Genomic DNA, 19,044 nt, shown 5'->3' with positions numbered 1-19,044 from the left:
CATTGGTACTGGTGTAGAAGGTCAGTATTATGTCACGGTGCCTCCAGGCAGCGGAAGGGGCCCCGAAGCCCCCCCGAACTCCGCAGCCCTGTAGACATCCTACGGCTGCAGGAAAGCCCCTAGTAGCCTGCCCTGCGGCCACAGAAGACCCCCGGGCCCCCAGAGAAGCCAGACCGCCATGAAGCAACCCCCCCGCCCAGCCCCGAGGAGCATGACCCAGTCCTAGGGAGCACGAGGAGACCCCGCACCCCAGGGGCGCACAAATACAACCAACGCCCAGGCGCAAGGCACGGACCAAAGGCCCGGATCCTGGCCCCACGGCGACAAACCAACAACCAGCCTGCCCCACGAGCAAGCCGGCAGGACCCCCATGCCCACCCACGCCCCGCACAAGGGGGAGGCCCGCCCTACCGCAGCCGACCAGACGCCCCACCCGGCGTGAGTGCCAAGTGCCACTACACGTAGCAGCGTGTGCCCAACGCGGGGCACCTCGATGTTACCCCCCTGCCCCCCGCCAATGCCAACAGGCCGCCAGGTATACAGGCCCTGGAAGGCACCCGGCGGCACTCTCTGCAGCCCCAACAGGTCGCAGCACATCCAAAGCCACCATGGGCAAGCCGTCAGGACTCCAGCCAGGCCGGGAGGGGGGGCCCACCTGTCCACCCCCCGAGCAACCACGCCCCCACACCCGCCAGCGACCAGCCACCCCGGAAAACCCCATGCTCAATGTGTGCTGTTGGTGATTGCCCGCCACATCCCCACCCACATAGCCTGAACCCCGCCCATAACGAACGCCCTCGGTCTATTGTGTGGTGTATGTGCTGAGTATGAGTTTTGGCACTGGGAGAGATAGGCGAGTCGCGACTGGATCGATCCAGGGGTGCAGAAGGCCGGGGAGCAACCACGCAGACCCCCCCACCCCCTGGACCCAACCGTGCCCCAGTGCGCCCACCTCCCGTACCTGGTGGCAGCCGACCTACAGCGATCAGCCAAGGGCGCAGAGCGGTCCGCCATGGTGCCTCCGCCATGTTGGGCAGCTGCCCGCCCCCATCAGCCCCCAGCCACTGAGCATGCGGACTACAGAACAGAGGGTGGCAGACGGCACCCCCACCCACAGTCCAACCCCCCAGAGACGAGCGCATGGTGAGCCCCGTGCCTAGCACAGCCAGCCAGGTTCAGGACCTTGGTTGACAGAACCAGACAGAACGGCAAACCCCCCCCCCCCCCACGGGACGCTGACGATGTTTTCAAAAATGTGTTCCACATGAGTTAAGTCCTTGTCTTTTCTAGACCTAAAGATTATTGGTCTGTTTTTAGCCAGAAAATCAAGGTCATGCCAGACTGGAGTGAATTTGTTTGGAGATAGAGTGTGACCACTGAGCTTGAGGAATTTCCACCAGGCTGACAGAGTTGTTGCGATAAATAGGTTTTTAAAGCAATTATGTTTCCTTATCGATTCAGTAAGAAATGGGAGATCGGATAATGATAACTCCTGACATTCAAATTGTTCAATGTCTCGCCATCCATGGGCCGGTTGTTGCTCTGGTTGTAACCATTTAATTATAAATTGAATATGGTTTGCTAGATAGTGGTATCTAAAGTTTGGGGCTGCTAGGCCTCCACAAACTTTGTTTTTCTGTATTGTTGCTAGTTTAATTCTCGGTTTATTGTACTTTGAATAAAATTTGTTGATTATTGAGTCTAGAGTATTACACCAATGTACTGTTGGTTGCACTGTGGTCATTGAAAATACATAGTTTATTTTTGGAAGTATATTCATTTTCACTGCTGCTATCCTACCGTTTAGTGAGATGGGTAGGTTGTTCCATCGAATGAGGTCTTCTGCAATGGATTTGAGCAATGGAGTGAAGTAAAGGGTAAACAAATCTGAAAGATTGGTGGAGATATCAATACCAAGGTATCTAATATTGCCCGTTGTGATGGTTAAGTGAAGTTTCTGGGTTGCAGCATTACAGTCCCCCCCACTGAGTGGTAAGACTGTGGTTTCATCAAGCTGTGAGCCAATTCATTAAATAGTCTGAGATAGCTGAGAATTTAGATATAAGATTGAACACCTCCGGTAGGGATGATATTGGGTTCTGTATGTACAACAAGATATCCTCTGCATACAAACTGATTTTGTGAACAGAGTTTCCGGTTTGTATCCCTACAATATGACGGATGGCCGCCGCAAGGGGTTCAATAAAGATGGCGAAAAGTAAAGGGGAGAGCGGATATCCTTGCATTGTGCCGTGTTGTAGAGTGAAACGCTGTGAAGTGTAACCATTGGTGATGACAGAAACAGATGGAGAGTTGTAGAGGATTCTGATCCATTGAATGAGTGACTCGCCGAAGCCAAATTTGTTGAGGATTGAAAAGAGATTTGTCCAATTAACTCTGTCAAATGCTTTTTCGGCATCCAAAGAGGCAATAATGGTATTAAAGTTGTTCCTTTGAGATATGCTGATCAGACTGAATAAACGACACATATTGCTGGATGAGTGTCTTCCTTTGACAAAGCCTGTTTGGTCTGGGTGAATTATAAATGGAATAACTTTTTCAATTCTGTTGGTTAGTGTTTTACTTATAATCTTAAGGTCGCAATTGATAAGGCTTATGGGTCTATAACTGGAGGTGAGGGTTGGGTCCTTATTGGGTTTGAGCAAAACTGAAATGAGAGCAGTATTCATGTGCGGAGGCATGGTGGAGGTTGACTTAAGGAGGTTAACCATTCTGAAGAATAATGGGGAGATAAGTGGCCAGAAGTGTTTATAAAATTCCACTGGGTAGCCATCTGATCCAGGTGATTTATTGTTGGGCATAGAGAAGAGCGCTTTCCTGAGTTCTTCAAGAGTAAGTGGTTGATCTAAGGCGGTAGCCTGCTCCGTCGAAAGTTTAGGAAGGTCAATATCATCATATCATGGAAGAATGATTTTCACCTGGATGGTCACTTTAAAGGAAACAATCGATCGTTTAATAGTTATCTACTATTTATAAATCAAACTCGGCTTTGAAAATACGTTAAGATATAAGAAAAACACAAAGGAACACAAATCTGGAAAAATCTAATTTTCCTTCTAGAACGCTTTTTTCAACTTATTTGGCAGTTTGTGGCGATTTTAGAAATATGCGACATAGTGGGTTTTGCTGCGGTGGGTCACATAGTGTAGTAATAGTGTTAATAATAGCATTTATTAGCAGTTAACTATGCACTTATTAACCCTTGACTATGCACGTAATCAGCAACTGAAGGAATCAACACTACTGGGTGTGATGGACTTCCAGGCTATGCACGAATTAACAGTTAACTACATTACATTACATTACATTTCGTCATTTAGCAGACGCTTTTATCCAAAGCGACTTACAATTATTCAAACACCGACGGACGCAGCCATCAGGAGCAATTAGGGGTTAAGTGTCTTGCTCAAGGACACTACAGCATGCTAGCAGGAGGAGCCTGGGATCGAACCAGCAACCTTTAGATTACTAGATGACCAGCTCTACCTCCTGAGCTACCGCCCCGCCCCGCAATAACTATGCTTTTATTGTGTGTTAATAAGACTATAGGTGTTAATAACAGAATTTATTAGCAGTTAATAGTTAACTGCTAATAAATGCTATGATTAACACTTTCACCGATCAGCCACAATATTAAAACCACCACTAGTAACCAGTAATATTGTGTAGGTCCCCCTCATGCGGCCAAAAAAGCTCTGACCCGTCACCGCATCGACTCCACGAGACTTTCGAAGGTGTCCTGTGGTATCTGGCACCAAGACGTTAGCAGCAGATCCTTTAAGTCCTGTAATTTGCGAGGTGGGGCCCCCATGGATCGGGCTTGTTGTTCCAGCACATCCCACAGATGCTCGATGGGATCGGACCCGAACCCCAGCCATCCACATGATGTAGAAGAAAACCTGATTCCGCAGACCAGGCCACCTTCTTCCATTGCTCCATGGTCCAGTTCTGATGCTCACATGCCCACTGTAGGTGCTTTCGGCGGTGGACAGGGATTGGCATGGGCACTCTGACCGGTCTGCGGCTACACAGCCCCATACGCCGCAAGCTGCGATGCACTGTGTGTCCTGACACCTTTCTATCATAGCCAGCATGAACTTTTTCACCAATTTGTGCTACAGTAGCTCTTCTGTGGGATCGTACCAGACAGGCTGGACTTCGCTCTGACCATGACTAAGAACCGCCGTATTGGAAATGCTCTGACCTAGTCGTCTAGCCATCACAATTTGGCCGTTGTCAAAGTTGCTCTGACCTTTACGCTTGCCCATTTTCCTGCTTCCAACACATCAACTTCAGGAACTGACCGTTCACTTACTGTCTAATATATCCAACCCCTTGACAGGTGCCACTGGATCGAGATGATCAATGTTATTCACTTTACCTGTCAGTGGTTTTAATGTTGTGGCTGATCGGTGTATATAGTGTTATTAACACAATAATAATGTGAAATATAGCTGCAGGCAGAAATACACGGGGTTCAGGGTAGTTGGCCTTTCGCTTAAGTTCAATGGAGTGTGCTTTGGCTCTTTGTTCGAGTGTATGTAATGACTGCAAAAGTTCATTTTTTCCGACCTGGTTACACCATTACACCTGCAGGTTTTTTGCAAGAAAAAAAGAGCCTACCCCCCTACCCCAAAGAATTTCCTTACAGTCTGACATTTGAATTAACACTTCAATCAAAATAATCAAAATAACTACTGTGCGACAATTATTTTAAGTATTTTAATCAGTGGTGTAAATGGGTAAATGGAGATGCATCTCTGCTTCGCTGCGAGTGCTTGTTTCCCATTTCTCCAAATGAAACAAATAAAAAACTGTGTGTTATTATTATTTCAGACGTAAATACTTTTTATGTCCCATGTCCGTGAAGCCTGTGTTTGTTTGTGGGTGCTCCACGGATCTTGCAGCGAGCTCCCACTGGCGCACTCATGCACAGATTATTGACTTTGCTACACATGGATAATTGTGATCAGACAAAAAAACAAGGGCAAATTGCACTCAGCTGAAACTCCAATTGGCCTGCTCCCCGGCCCAACAGCGAGCAATAGAAAGCCCAGTGTCCTGGTAGACTGCAGTGCTATCACGTGATCTGTGTACTCCGTAAACTTTTGCATGTGCGCTGTGTGTGGTGCTAACACGGTGAGGTTGCGATTGTTGATCACGAACTCCATCCACAATACTGAACCAATCTGGATGAAAATAAAACAATGCCATGTTTGAACTGCCCAGAATACACATCTTATTCGGATTATCTGGGGGTGAAACTACTGTTAGACGTGAAACTATTCATCCATAAGCTCATTCATTATTCACGCATACAATTTTGAGATCCAGAATACTCCAGTTAGCCTGACTGGCTCCACGGTAATGCTTCTACGCTGAACAAAAAAGCTACCCATGATACCAAAGCATCCAAACATGTACAATAACGATTCAACAGCGCTGAGCTTTTGTTCATGTATGCAAATTGAGAGATTCTCTTTAAGACATTTGGGCACAATCCTATACGTATATATGTAAATGTGGACCAGTTATTGTCATTGAGTTGAGCTGTGCAGTCTGTAAATGAGAGGCAGATTACTGCGAAAGAGAGAGGGATCAAGAGTTGGACTACCTGTATCCCGATGGACAAGCGCGGTGTCTTGAGGTATTCCTCAGCCTTGGACACCAGCACGGCTTTGTCGCAGGTCTGCACTGAGCTGTGGCTGCCCAGCGAGGCGTGCCGCTTGCCCGCCGCCGACTCCATGGCTAGAGTGACGGCCTTGGCGCTGTCCAGGCTCTCCGTGGAGTTGTAGATGGCGCGGCCCAGGCTGTCGGTGGCCCAGAGGCCGCCCCGCGGGTGCCGGCCGTCCTGGTAGGCATCCTGGGTGGACTCGGTGCTGCTCTGGGCTGTCACAGAGATAAGAGGCTTGGTGGTGGTGGTGGCCGTGCTACGCGGCGGCACGGGAGGCGGGGTCTTCTTGTAGCTGGGAGGGAAGGACACAGCTGCCGGGACGGGGAGGGGGGCACAAGCAGGTTGAGAAGCAGAGTGTGGGAGACATTAGGGGAACGGGGAGACGAGGCAAGACGAACGCACAGGATAGAGAGCGGGAGTGGGAAGGGGAGGTCAGTAGCTGGGTGAAAAGCCGTGCACCGCATTGCGCGATAGAAGGAGAACAATAATCTGATGACCTGAAGCGGGAGGACATTTTGGAGATCAACTTTGTTTTTTTTGGGAAGTCTGGGAGGTCAGGAAAAAGCAAAAAAGGAAGCAAGCAGCCCTGATGACGGGCAGGTCCAGTGTGCGGACTGGGAGGAGTTTCTTTCATTAAGGCAATGGGAACAGGATCGTACTTTATCCAGATGAACAAAGCGAGCAAAGCTGGAGGTGTTCCAACTTCCATGATAACTTGATGACTTTCGCGCTGTATGTCTCCACACCGTATAAATTGTACTTTGATAAAACAATGATGCTACTTCAGGAGACCATACACATCCAATTATCAAACGTTAAAATGTTTTCATTGTTAAGTAGCGCTGATAAAAAAAACATTGATACATTTAAAAAATATATATGTTTATGTTAATAGCAAATATATGTTTATTCATGTTTATTAAAAATATGCACATAATGAGTTTTTATAGAGTGGGTTGTTTTGCAGAGAGGAGTGAAGCTTGCAGTCTAGAAGCCTTTGATATTTGCATTACATCTGGATGGATTGAATATTACTCAAACCAGATTATAACATGAGCGATAAATTGAAGATACTGTATCTGCACACTCAATTTAGTGCAGTGATCGGCTATGTATGCTCTGCAAATTGCGTCCAACACCCTCAGCCTACCACCATTCTAGGATTACACACAGTGATAATTCTTACCTGTCTACATGGCTACCCTCCATCCCACCATCAATACCATACGGTCTAAGTGACACTGGTTCCGTTCAGGCCTCCTCAGTAGCCAACATCCAGCCCTAACTATCATCATGATACCATGGTGTTACACACTAAACCAATCGGTTTTCTTCTCACCCACAGCCAATGACAAATTCTCAGTGACTACATTTCCAAATATGGTAATGTTAATGTTCCTTTGAAAACTGTTTCAGAACTGTAAATATTAATGCCACTATGCCCAGGCCTTACTCCTCACATACACAAGCGTTCACAGACACACAATACTTTATGATATGAAATGCATGAAGAACGGGAAAAACACAGGAACTGTGAAGCAAAAAAAAAATGTAAAAATTGACTACACTCCAACTTCAAAGGGCCTCGGTTCTTTTAAAAGACACAGTGGGTGGATACAGAAATGGAAATGGGTGATTCAGTCTGCGTGCATCTATACATGTTTTTCACGCATATCATGGGGTAGATTTTTAAGACTCTTTCAAAGAAGAACCCAACAACACCCAGTCGAGGACTTCTGAATCATTTTATATGCCACGAAGCAACGGTGTCACCCTAAGTATGTATATTTGACAGAGACGAAATGTGGGTCACTTCCCACTGAGAAGTGGGGGACATCTGTAAAATAAAAACTCTTCTCAGCCTGAATCCTGTCTGCTCCCACCATTTTGTCTTTTTCTTACAGGTGACGGAACGTGTTTCATCACCTTTTTCTTCACAGATTGTATTCTCCTCTCCACCATCTTTCAGCACCCCTTTCATGGCAACAGGGCTGTATTGACGTGTGTCATACCAATGGGCCAGTGACATAAGACAACTCAACATTACTTCATTATAATTCAGCCTTAAATCACTATATAACACAAGTAGGCCAACCGACACAGGACCAATATTGAATGTAAAAGTTTGAAGGTAATTATATAACCTATGTAATGTACCGGAACTACAGATGTATTTGGCACATTAGAATTTAGCACATTAAAGTAATTACTGTCGCTTAAGCACCATGGGAAAAAACATGCAGGCGTAGTCAGCTAAGAAAGGAGTACAGGTGTATGTTGGATGTATAGGAGGAAACGTGTACCTGGTGGTGGTTGAGCCCTGTCCACGCTGCAGGAAGTGGGGAGGCGAAACTGGATACCTGGAAGAAGTGAGCGACAGCAGTTAGGGAGGCAAAACAGGTAAACAGACTCATGCACACATCATTGAGGACCGTGTCCATAACTACCTACTCCAAAAAGCTTATTGCACTTAACTGTCACATTAACGTTATTTAAGGGGTTGAGTTTTGTCATCGCTGATCTTGTTAAATCGTTCAAAACGGTAAGAGGCAGCGACGGGGGAAACTGATATGCGGGATCTAGCGTATATGTAGAATAGCTCACAGCAATCATTTCCCCAAATACTGAGAAAGTTAAGCCAAAGGGTTCTTTAAGAGATTCAGCGCACTTGATGTGTATTCATATTGAGTAAGAAATTAGATTTATTTCTGGAGTATTACAATGTGATGTTCCAGGTGTCCATGATTAGCTGTTATCCTATCATGGATATGCAGACATCTGAATGGCCTGATGCAAAGAGCAAATCACATAGAAACCATATAAACAGTGAGCTAATGAAACCAAATGTTAGAATCTAATTTTGCGGCAGTTCGTTTTTTTGCTGAACATGTTGCCTATTTACAACAGCCAAAAATTGCTTTATAGCAGTAAACCAACTTGTTGAAGAAGGGAACAGGAAAACAAGACCATGGCCGATACGAACCAGATCTCATGAGTCCATGGAGATGGGCAACTTTGCCCTCAGCAAGGCAAGGGGACGACGATGGGCTTAACTAAGAATCATACGAAAACGCCGGGTGACAGCAAAAAACAAAACCATGTTGTTCAAAGCTGGTAGCAAGTTTCCCCCATCTGCATTGTCTGAAAACTCTACACATGCCTCATGGCCTCACAACAGATCTACATTGTATTTACAGTTGTGGCCAAAAATATTGGCACCCTTGCATTTTTTTTTTTCCAAATAACACACCATTTCTTCAAAAAAAATGTGAAATCGAAACTAGTTTTGGTAACCACATAAGTATTTCTATGGTTTGCAGAGGAGCAAAACAAAACAGCTTAACAAAAATATAACAAGACTACTGAATCCTAGCTTACTCCACTCAGAAATCCAAAAATGGCCTTGACAAGATTGCTGGCACCTTTTTAGTTGCCAGAACTGCAATTTCAGCAGGTTATTCACCTTGAACTCACCTGTGGTGAGTCACAGGTGCATGCAATCTAATAATTACGCCTTCAACCAGTTTAAATGGAGAAAAGTATGCATTCTGCTGTTTTGTGTCACTGCATGTACCACACTGAGCATGGAGAAAAGAAAAAAAACAGAATTGTCTGAGGAGGTCAGACAAAAGATCGTAGCGAGGCATGAACAATCTCAAGGCTACAAGTTCATCTCCAGAGACCTTGATGTTCCTGTGTCCACTGTTCACAACGTTATCAAAAAGTTTAAGGCCCATGGTGCTGTAGCCAACCTCCCTGGAAAAAGACAGAAGAGAAAAGTTGACCAAAGATTGCAGTCAACGATTGTTCGAATGGTGGAACAAAGGACCTCGGACAACTGCAAAACAGATTCAAGCTGACCTTCAGACACAAGGTACAACCGTTTCAACTCGCACCATCCATCGCCAAATCAATGAAGGGGGTTCTATGGTAAGAGACCCAGGAGGACTCCACTGCTGGAGAGAGGCACAAGATAGCCTGGCTGGAGTCTGCCAAAACACCCATGAACAAGCCAAATTCCTTCTGGGAGAATGTCCAGTGGGTAGATGAGACCAAATAAGAGCTTTTCAGTAAATTGCATAAACTCTATGCTGACAAAAAAAATTAAGCCTTCAAAAAAAAAAGAACACAGTCCCAACAGTCAACCATCGAGGTTCACTGATGTTTTGGGGTTGCTTTGCTGCCTCTGGTACTGGGCGACTTGAATCTGCATGTGACATCATGAAATCGGGAGATTACCAAGGTATTTTGGAGCGTAATGTTCTACCCAGTGTCACAAAGCTGCGTCTCTGTTGAAGGTCATGGGTCCTCAAGCAGGACAATGAGTCAAAACATACATAACACCAACGAATGGTTCAAAACAAAACAATGGGCTGTTCTAAAGTGGCAAGCAATGAGTCCAGATCGAAATCCCATTGAACACCTGTGGAGAGATCTGAAAACAGCAATTGGAAGAAGGCACCCTTCAAATCTGAGAGAATTGAAGCAGTTTGCAAAATGAGAGTGGGCCAAACTGCCAGTAGAGAGGTGTAGGAAACTCATTTAAGTGCTTTGACAACAGTAATTTTCTCTAAAGGCTGTGCTACTAAATATCAAATCTAGGGTGTAAATCATTTTGTCAACGCCATTTCTGTTTTTTTCACGATTGAAAAGGATATGTTAAGTTTTGAGTAAAAAACAAAGTTTCTGTACTATTAATAGTGAAATAAAGAATTGTGGAAACCATACTTTTGTCAATTTCAACTTATTTTAGAGACAATTGTGAGTTAAAAAAAAAAAAAATGTGCAAGGGTGCCAATATTTTCAGCCGCAACTGTATGTATTTAATTCAGTAGAGCAACAAAAGGTGACAGAACATGCACCATCATGAATCTCAGGCTAGGCAAGACAGTTGCAACCTGATAGCACACTGGACATACAATCAGCATACACATATAGACAATGAGCCAAATGGAATATAACTTTGATAATCAGGTTAAATAGTTTGAAGGGGCTTGATTAGTTAGTATAAGATTCAATAATTATATTTCCCAAACGTGTACAGAATTCAGTTTTCTTTTTTACACATCTATTTTACCAATCATAATGCATTGTATGATAATAGGAATTTGCTATATAAGTAAATAGCAAATGGCTCTTCCAGCAGCAGGCCACAACTGATGAAATATAATTGATATTGCTTGCTACTATTTGTTGCTACTAAAACAATGAACAAAAAAAAAATACGAATTTTGCTTCTGCATATAGATGTCATATAAGTGTGAAACAAAATGTGCAAAACAATGTCATGAAGAGAAGAAGACTTAGGAGAAAGACAGAGACATTCAAATCAACCATTCAGTTAATCAAATAATATTCAGCTAAAAAAACAAAACACATAAAACAAGAGACTAAAGTTGAATACTTCGGTTTGATTTAGGTTGGAATTCTACAGTGGCATATTTGTTGGGAAGGAGATGTGGAATCTCCGGTGTTTTTTTTAATTTTTTTAGATAGGACTTTTGTGATTTAAGGTTAGTTTTGCTTGTTACAAATTGGAGTGGGTTACAGTACATGCTCATCACCAGGAGCGACATAAGTCAGGTACTTTTATTAATTTGAATCAGGCCATGGTCAACAATGGGGTAGATATACTTCCATAAAGAGAAAATAGTCACTTTAAATCCCTTTTGCACTCAGTTGAACAAAATTAAGCCCCATTTTACATGAAGTTTTGTAGTCCCATGGCAACCACAGGGAATTATATTTAGTGCTTAATTTAATTGTAAATCTGTCCTATTATTACTTCTCTGTGTCCAGTCTGCATTACAGAGTTGATAGGAATCCTAGATTATTTCTGTTAAATAATAATGGTGTATGCAGAGACCTTCATGTAAAATGTCACCTAACATCCTTTCCCACTGATCTTTCACCGCAGAGGGAATGTGTCACAGACCTTCGGCCCTGCGGTCTCTTGACCAAAGCCTTCCAAACCTTTGCAGTCAAGACAAATACAGAAAATTTGCGGCAAATGTTGTGGTGGACAGCCTCTCGCCTTGCGCGTGCCTCCCCCTCCATTCGTGCCACAGACCGTCCTTGTCGTAGCCGTAGCCTCGAATTTGGCACGGAGGCTGGTGAAACGCTGTTCTTTCTCAGGATAGATGGACTTAATGATGTGGGAATGATTGCACACATGAGCATGGGGGCTGGAGATGTAACATGGTCAGAGTGTATATGCATCTGTGACACGTTCAGTTTAAAATGAGCAAGCTTGAGGTGTTTGTCGACTGCTAAACATATCTTCACGACTTGAAACTGGCAAGGAAATTTGGCAACTGATGTTTGTTAATAATAGCTTTCCACAATGTCTGGTACGGGGGCCCAGACTTTTACAAATTGCCATTAAACAAACCCTTTCTCAAATGTTCTGTTTCTTACATGTGGGAATAGGATTTCACTTTTGTTGTACAACATTTTCAGAAAACAATAAATCCCTACTCTGCACCCACATTTCTTGAATAATTAGCTCTCAAACCTAAGCACATTTTTACCAAGCACAAATGATAAATAGTGGTGAAAATAAAATAATAACAAACATTGTCTATGAAAGAAAATATACTTTTCCATATGAAAAGGTACCCTGATCCCATTACTATGAAGTGGGAAAATTTCTCCAGTACTTGAAGGGAGCCTATAGTGTAAGCAGTGTATGGAACAATTTGCTGGCATAAATGAATGATTGAATTCAGGGATTGATCAATGGATTAATGAATGAATGAAAGTTGTAGGACTTGAGGCAGTGTCTAGTTCACTCATCCACTACTGATTCCCCTGGTGGCGCTTTTTTATTGTTCTTATTTTTTATAAAAAAGGAGGTAGTTGTAGCCCTCAAGTCGGTGTTGGAAGTAGAATATTTAAAGCATGTTGTCCATAGCCACATACATATATACATACAGTGGTGATGCCCCCATGGATGCAAGGTGGATTTACCTTTTTCATGTATGAGAAAAATCACAAACCATTACAAATCAATGGGCCGAAAGAAGCAATTCCGAAAATATCAACCAATCTTTGCCTTGATCCCAATGTCCAAATGAAATATACACACACAGAAATACTGTGAAGATTATAAATCTGATACAGCACAAAAAAGCGATATTTTTAAATTTGTATCAAATTAAAATACTGTAAACTTCCCTGGCAGTCTAAACATATCAATTCAAAGAGCTATTTATTTTTTCAAAAATATAAAACTGGTTGTTGAAGATCAACCAATGCGACTAAACTACCTATAATGTTTTTTATTTACCATTAAAGTTGACTGTTATGCAGCCAAATATTTTGTTTCAATGGCCAGATAAGAGGAACCGAATTGACCATGGGTGACATTTAGCCATACAAATGATCGAAACATGGCATCGTTTCACAGCCACCACTAGTCAAAGAGTGGATCAGCTTCACGCAGAGCAAACGCAAAGCATTACAGATCAATGGCTTCATCATTTTTAAAGTGAGACTTTGTGTGCTGAAAATATTCACTCTATTAAGTAGGTTATTAATGAGAATCAGCCTTGATTTGTGGTGGTTTGTAGAACAAAGCCATTATGCTGCCCATAAGCGACCTTGCTGCATGCTAGAAAACCTACTGGAACAGTAGGCACTCTAGGTTGCAATATTAGTCACTGCTATTCATTTAACCAAAAAATTGATACAATGATTAAAAGCAAGAGTGTGAATTAGTACTTATACCAATGAATTTCAACAGAAGTGTAATATTTAACAGAATAAATTAAAAATAAAAACTTAAAACCAAATGAATCCTTGTGTTCTAATAAAATGTGTAATTCGCTAAAGGCCACACACAGATATCACTGTTCTGCTGACTTGAATGTATTGTTCTCTAGATGAGCCGGTGTGTTAACACAAGGGCAAAACGTTTAGGATAGGAAAGAAGGTGTTTTTTTCCTTGATTTGATCAAGAATTGCAAGAGTTGTTATCAACTATCTATGCAGATCTGCACTTTTTTGGGGGAAGGGGGGGGGGTTCTGAATATTGCATTCAATGTATTCAGTGGCAAACAGATGAAAACATTTAAATGTATATTTACATACTCTGTGGGGGTATGACAGTGTCTTCAACTTGAGGATGCATCCCACTTTACTAAGTGGCAAATGTCAATGAGTCAGACAAAATGCATGAAAAAATGCATTAACAACATAGAAAAAGATATATATATGTATATATATATATAAGTATATAAAAAAGTGTTTCCCTACCAGACCTACCGTACAGTCTACGCCCCCCAGCTAAGCTACGGGCGCCTAAAATGAAAACAAAACAAAAACAAATAACAAACAAATATAAAAAAAAAAATCAGAAATCAAACAAAAAGGGTGATAGCTTAGTAGAACAAAACAATACATAGCTGGAAGAAAAAGCAAAGAGTCGTGTGCCTGGCCCATGCCGTGTTTCTGTTGAGTGAACTATTGATCAAACGGTCAAAAGTTGGGTCTACATAACACAAATAATTGTTCACTTTCACCTTTTGGCTGCCGATGTAAAGCTATGACACCCCATTCCACCACTTCAATTACAAACGTTGTGCACTTTGTCATCAATCATTTTATATCAATTTATGAAAAATACATAAGGCCAATAAAAGTTCAAACTGAAATTTCACAGGAATCACCACGATAAGCAACAACAGAAAACAAAAGAAAAAAATACATAGAGAAAGAGAGAAAACGGAAATACAAAAAGAAGTATCACGTACTGGTATTATTCATATAACAAAATCGAGCAAAAGCTAACGAATGCAAGCTGAACATTAGCGTCGTTAAAAAGGATCCTTTATCCGTTTTTGACAAAACTTGATTCACCAAACATTGCAGTTTGAGATCCCTGAAAAATTGCAACATGACTGATGCAAAAAAATAAAGAAGCACATTTTCTTTCCTTTTTTTAAAGAATCTGAGTAAATACATAGGGGGTGGGAGCTCAGTTCAGGGGGAGGAGAAAACAAAAATGATCTATGTTCAAGCAATGTCACATGTTCAGTTCATTTTGACGTCAATGAGATTAACTTTTTAGCCAAAAAAAGCAAGAACAATCTTGGTCTCAATAAGTGGACATCATTAGGGCGGCACAGTATTTGCATCAGATCTCTGAATGACAAAATGTACACAGAAAGGGGCGAACTGATGACATTAACATATTTGTTAGACATAATAGGAATTTCATAAGCGAGTACTTATTCCATCACAATAAATATCATCTCGTGGTTGAATAAATATTTGTGATAGCCTTATGCCTAATTTATCTACATTGTGTCTATACACACACACATATACATATATATATATATATATATATATATATATATATATATATATATATAAAGTAGACATACTTTTTTTACATTTTGATTAATTACATTCTTTTGCTACATCTCATCTTAGTTTAAGGGGAATTTTAATTTCTTTGGACTTTCTAGTGTAATGATAATTTCTTTAACCTTAATTTTGGTATGAGTGAGTGAGTGAGATGAGTGGTTTCCTGACATCAACAAATCACTCTACCAGTTGAACTTAAATTTAAGTATTTGAAACTCAAGAATTAGATTTGTACTGATAAATACTGGCTTTTTTTCTTGTTTGTTTTTTATAAATAAAGAAATAATAAATAATAATAGATTCCCGATGATGGGCATGCAATGAATGGCATCCAATTAATTTTAAATTTCTACAAATCTTTGCAATTTTCAGCAACCATTCGATGCTACTACTTTGCAGGTTTTTCAGTCATGTACTGTATCAAGCTTTGGATTTTTTTTATACATTGTGAATTGGAAGATGTTTTCTTCTTTATGTGATAATCTGATTCCAATGCCTGAGTCTTTTGTAGTTGAGGTGAAACCAGTTTAACATATATATATATATATACATATACATATACACACACACACACACACACACACACACACACACACACACACACACACACACACACACACACACACACACACACACACACACACACACACACACACACACACACACACACACACACACACACACACAAAGTTAGGGTTATTTGGCTTTCGGGTGAAATTTCAGGATGAACCTAAAATGCACTATAACCTTTACAGGTGAACTTAATTTGACCTTCTCTAAACTTTTGAATGCACATGTCCAACTGTTTAATGTTTCAGTACTTTTTGCACAACTTGCTGTTCTCTAACAAGGAGCTGAACGGCAAAATTCACAACAGGTGTTTGATCCATGAATCGACCACTTAATTTCCTGGTTCAATTAGAATTGGTATTTAAACAGTCCTCTTCATCATGCTGTTCACATTTTGACATCATGAGACCAAGACGACACCTAACAATTGATCAACAGTACCTCGCCTTGCGAGGCTTCAAAAAGGATGTTCTCAGAAGGAAGTGGCCACTGAGCTTAGAGTGTCACAGAGTGTCATCAGCAGGTTGCAACAGAGATACAGAGAGACTGGAAGAGTCACAGAAAGGCATAGAAGTGATCGTCCTTTGGCCACATCCCACACTGATGAGCGCTTCATTGTGAACAGTGCCCTGCGGAACCAGATGATGAATGCCACTCAACTCCAGGCACATTAAAGGGAGGTGAGAGGCACCCAAGTGTCACGTCAGACCATTCCAAACCCTTTACATCAGCGTGGTCTGCGTGCTAGACGACCTGCAAGGGTACCTGACCACACCACCAGGCACAGGCATCATCGTCTTGCATGGGCCAGGGAGCATTTACGCTGGACGAGGGACCACTGGGCCTCACTGCTGTTCTCTGATGAAAGTCAATTCACGTTGAGCGGAAATGATGTCCGCCAACGATGTTGGAGACGTCAAGGAGAGTGCTATGCATCAGCCACTGTTGTCACCAGACGAGCCTTTGGTGGTGGTGGTGTTACAGTGTGGGCAGGTGTGTCTAGTCAATACAGAACTGCCCTACACTTTGTGAATGGTACAGTGACAAGCCCATACTACCTGAATAACATCATTAATCCAGTCATTGTGCCCCTGCATGAACAACACAGGCCTCATTTCATCTTCATGGACGACAATGCTCCAGCTCATCGAGGTCACATCATTAGGGAACGGCTGCTGGAGACTGGGGCACCTCAAATGGAGTGGCCTGCACTTTCTTCAGACCTGAATCCCATAGAAAACCTATGGGATCAGCTGAGTCGCCGTGTAGAGGCTCGTCACTCTGTGCCCCAGAACCTCAATGACCTGAGGGCCGCCCTTCAAGAAGAGTGGGGGGCCAGGCCTCAGCAGACAATAAGTCGACTTGTGAACAGCATGAGACGTCGTTGTCAAGCTGTTATTCATGCTCAAGGGCACATGACAAGTTATTGAGACATTGACATTTTTTGTTGTGGTAAACCCACCACTGTTGTTGGATTTTGTTTCAATAAATTGTTTGAGATGAGGAAATCACCATTGCATGCTTCTACTTAAATGCCCTACTTTCATGATATAATATCACTGTAGCGTGAACTTTTTACATTTTCCATAAATTTCACCCGAAAGCCAAATATCCCTAACTTTTTGTGAGTAGTGTGTATGTGTATATATTTTAGGCCTATTGTATTTTTATCTTTTTAACTCAGTGTTACAACTAGGACTCTATTTTTCATGTGCCTAGATTTTAACTTAGGTCACTTAGGTCATATCGTATACTACCAACAGGCCTAAGACCCAAATATCACATGAACACAGTCTCTCTTTTAAACTTTAAATATAAAGTGTCGTGGCATGTAAACATGAGTAGCAACACGAAGAACATTTAAATTAGCCATCTACTTTGTGCTACAGTACAATACTTCCAGGATTCACTCATATACCGTCAGAATATCGATTATATGCCAGTTGAAAAAAAAAACCAATAAGACAAACTTTTCCAAAAACAGAGAAAATTTAAAGATTGCCGAAGAACAAGAGTGATCCAATGACATTTTATGGGGAAAAAAATAAACATAAATCACTCAATTTCCCAGTGTCTTGCACATAATTTGCACAAGGTTTGAACAGAAACAGCATGGAGGACCATTAGATGACATAATGTAAAAAAGGACTTGCATAGAATGAATGAATGTACTTTTTCGAGACGTCATGACTGGCCAGTCTTCATAATGGATTGAGCACCTTTAAATTAGTCTGAACTCCCCAGACACAGGGAAGGATGTCGGTAGGGATTGCCATTGCAAACCCCATTTTCATCATTCAAAAAGGAAAATATGAATACAAGCCTTCAAAACATTTTATACATACTGTCTATGTATATATTTATATGTTTAAATAAACTATAAGCTGATTTTCTAAATGCTCTCACAGTCATATGCCTCTTGTTAAATTTATATATATATAATTATTTATTTTTCTTGTCAGCCCAGCTGGTGGCTGGTCTATCTATAGGAAATCCTTCTGTTTGGGTTTCTAAAAGGAATCACGTAGTACTGTATTATTGTTACTCTGTATTGCAAACTGTAGAGAATGGCAACAATACAGTTGAGATATAACCACATATTCCTTAAAAAGATAAAGATTTCTAACCATATATAATTTCTAACTGTATGATTCCTCAAAACATAGAAGTTCTCACTGAGGGTGTCACTGCCAAGGAACAGAGTTGTCAACAAAACATGCCCTAAGATAGTGTGCCTCTGTAAAATAGATGATATTATAAAGGCAAATCACCAGCTAAGCATTTACCGTACCAGATGTCTGGATGGGGAACGATTAACTCAAGAGTAGATGTCTATTTCCCTTTTTTTCCTGTATGGTTGATTTTTTGATTTGATATTTTCTACACCACAGTCTTTCGTACAAATGTCTTTAGTTTTTCTTTAGTTTTATTTTCGTTTTGTTTTTTTGGAAAGTGCCACGTTTCTCAAGTATTGTCTTTTGGTCGTGCAAAAAAAAGGGGGGAGGGGAAGAAGATCCACTTTTCTGACAGAAAGTACTTTGTGGTATATGGTTCACATTTTAGTCAGGGGTCTGTGATTCGCGCCGGCATCTCCATGACCCTGTTCTGCAGTGACCGTCCACACAAAAAGTTCTGTAAAAACGTGAAACTGTTTCAAATGTACAGTGGGCCTCAGTTCCGTTGGGGACCGCAGAGACAAACTTTGGTAGCGCCATGTTGGTTCTATGAGGGGTTGGATCGGAAATATGGCTGAGATGGGATGCGACCGGCTCGTTTGGTGACTATACTCCAGGATGAATACACAAACATGATCACTAGTGAGGCGGTGTTAGTACATTCAGGGGTACTATACTGCACCTCTGACAGGGATATGGTGGGAGAGGTAGAGGGGGGACGAGGCCCTCAGC

The sequence above is a fragment of the Zeus faber genome (assembly GCF_960531495.2).
Source record: "Zeus faber genome assembly, chromosome: 2".
Classification (NCBI taxonomy): domain Eukaryota; kingdom Metazoa; phylum Chordata; class Actinopteri; order Zeiformes; family Zeidae; genus Zeus; species Zeus faber.
The sequence above is the reverse complement of the archived record's forward strand: the minus strand, read 5'-3'. Positions refer to the sequence as shown.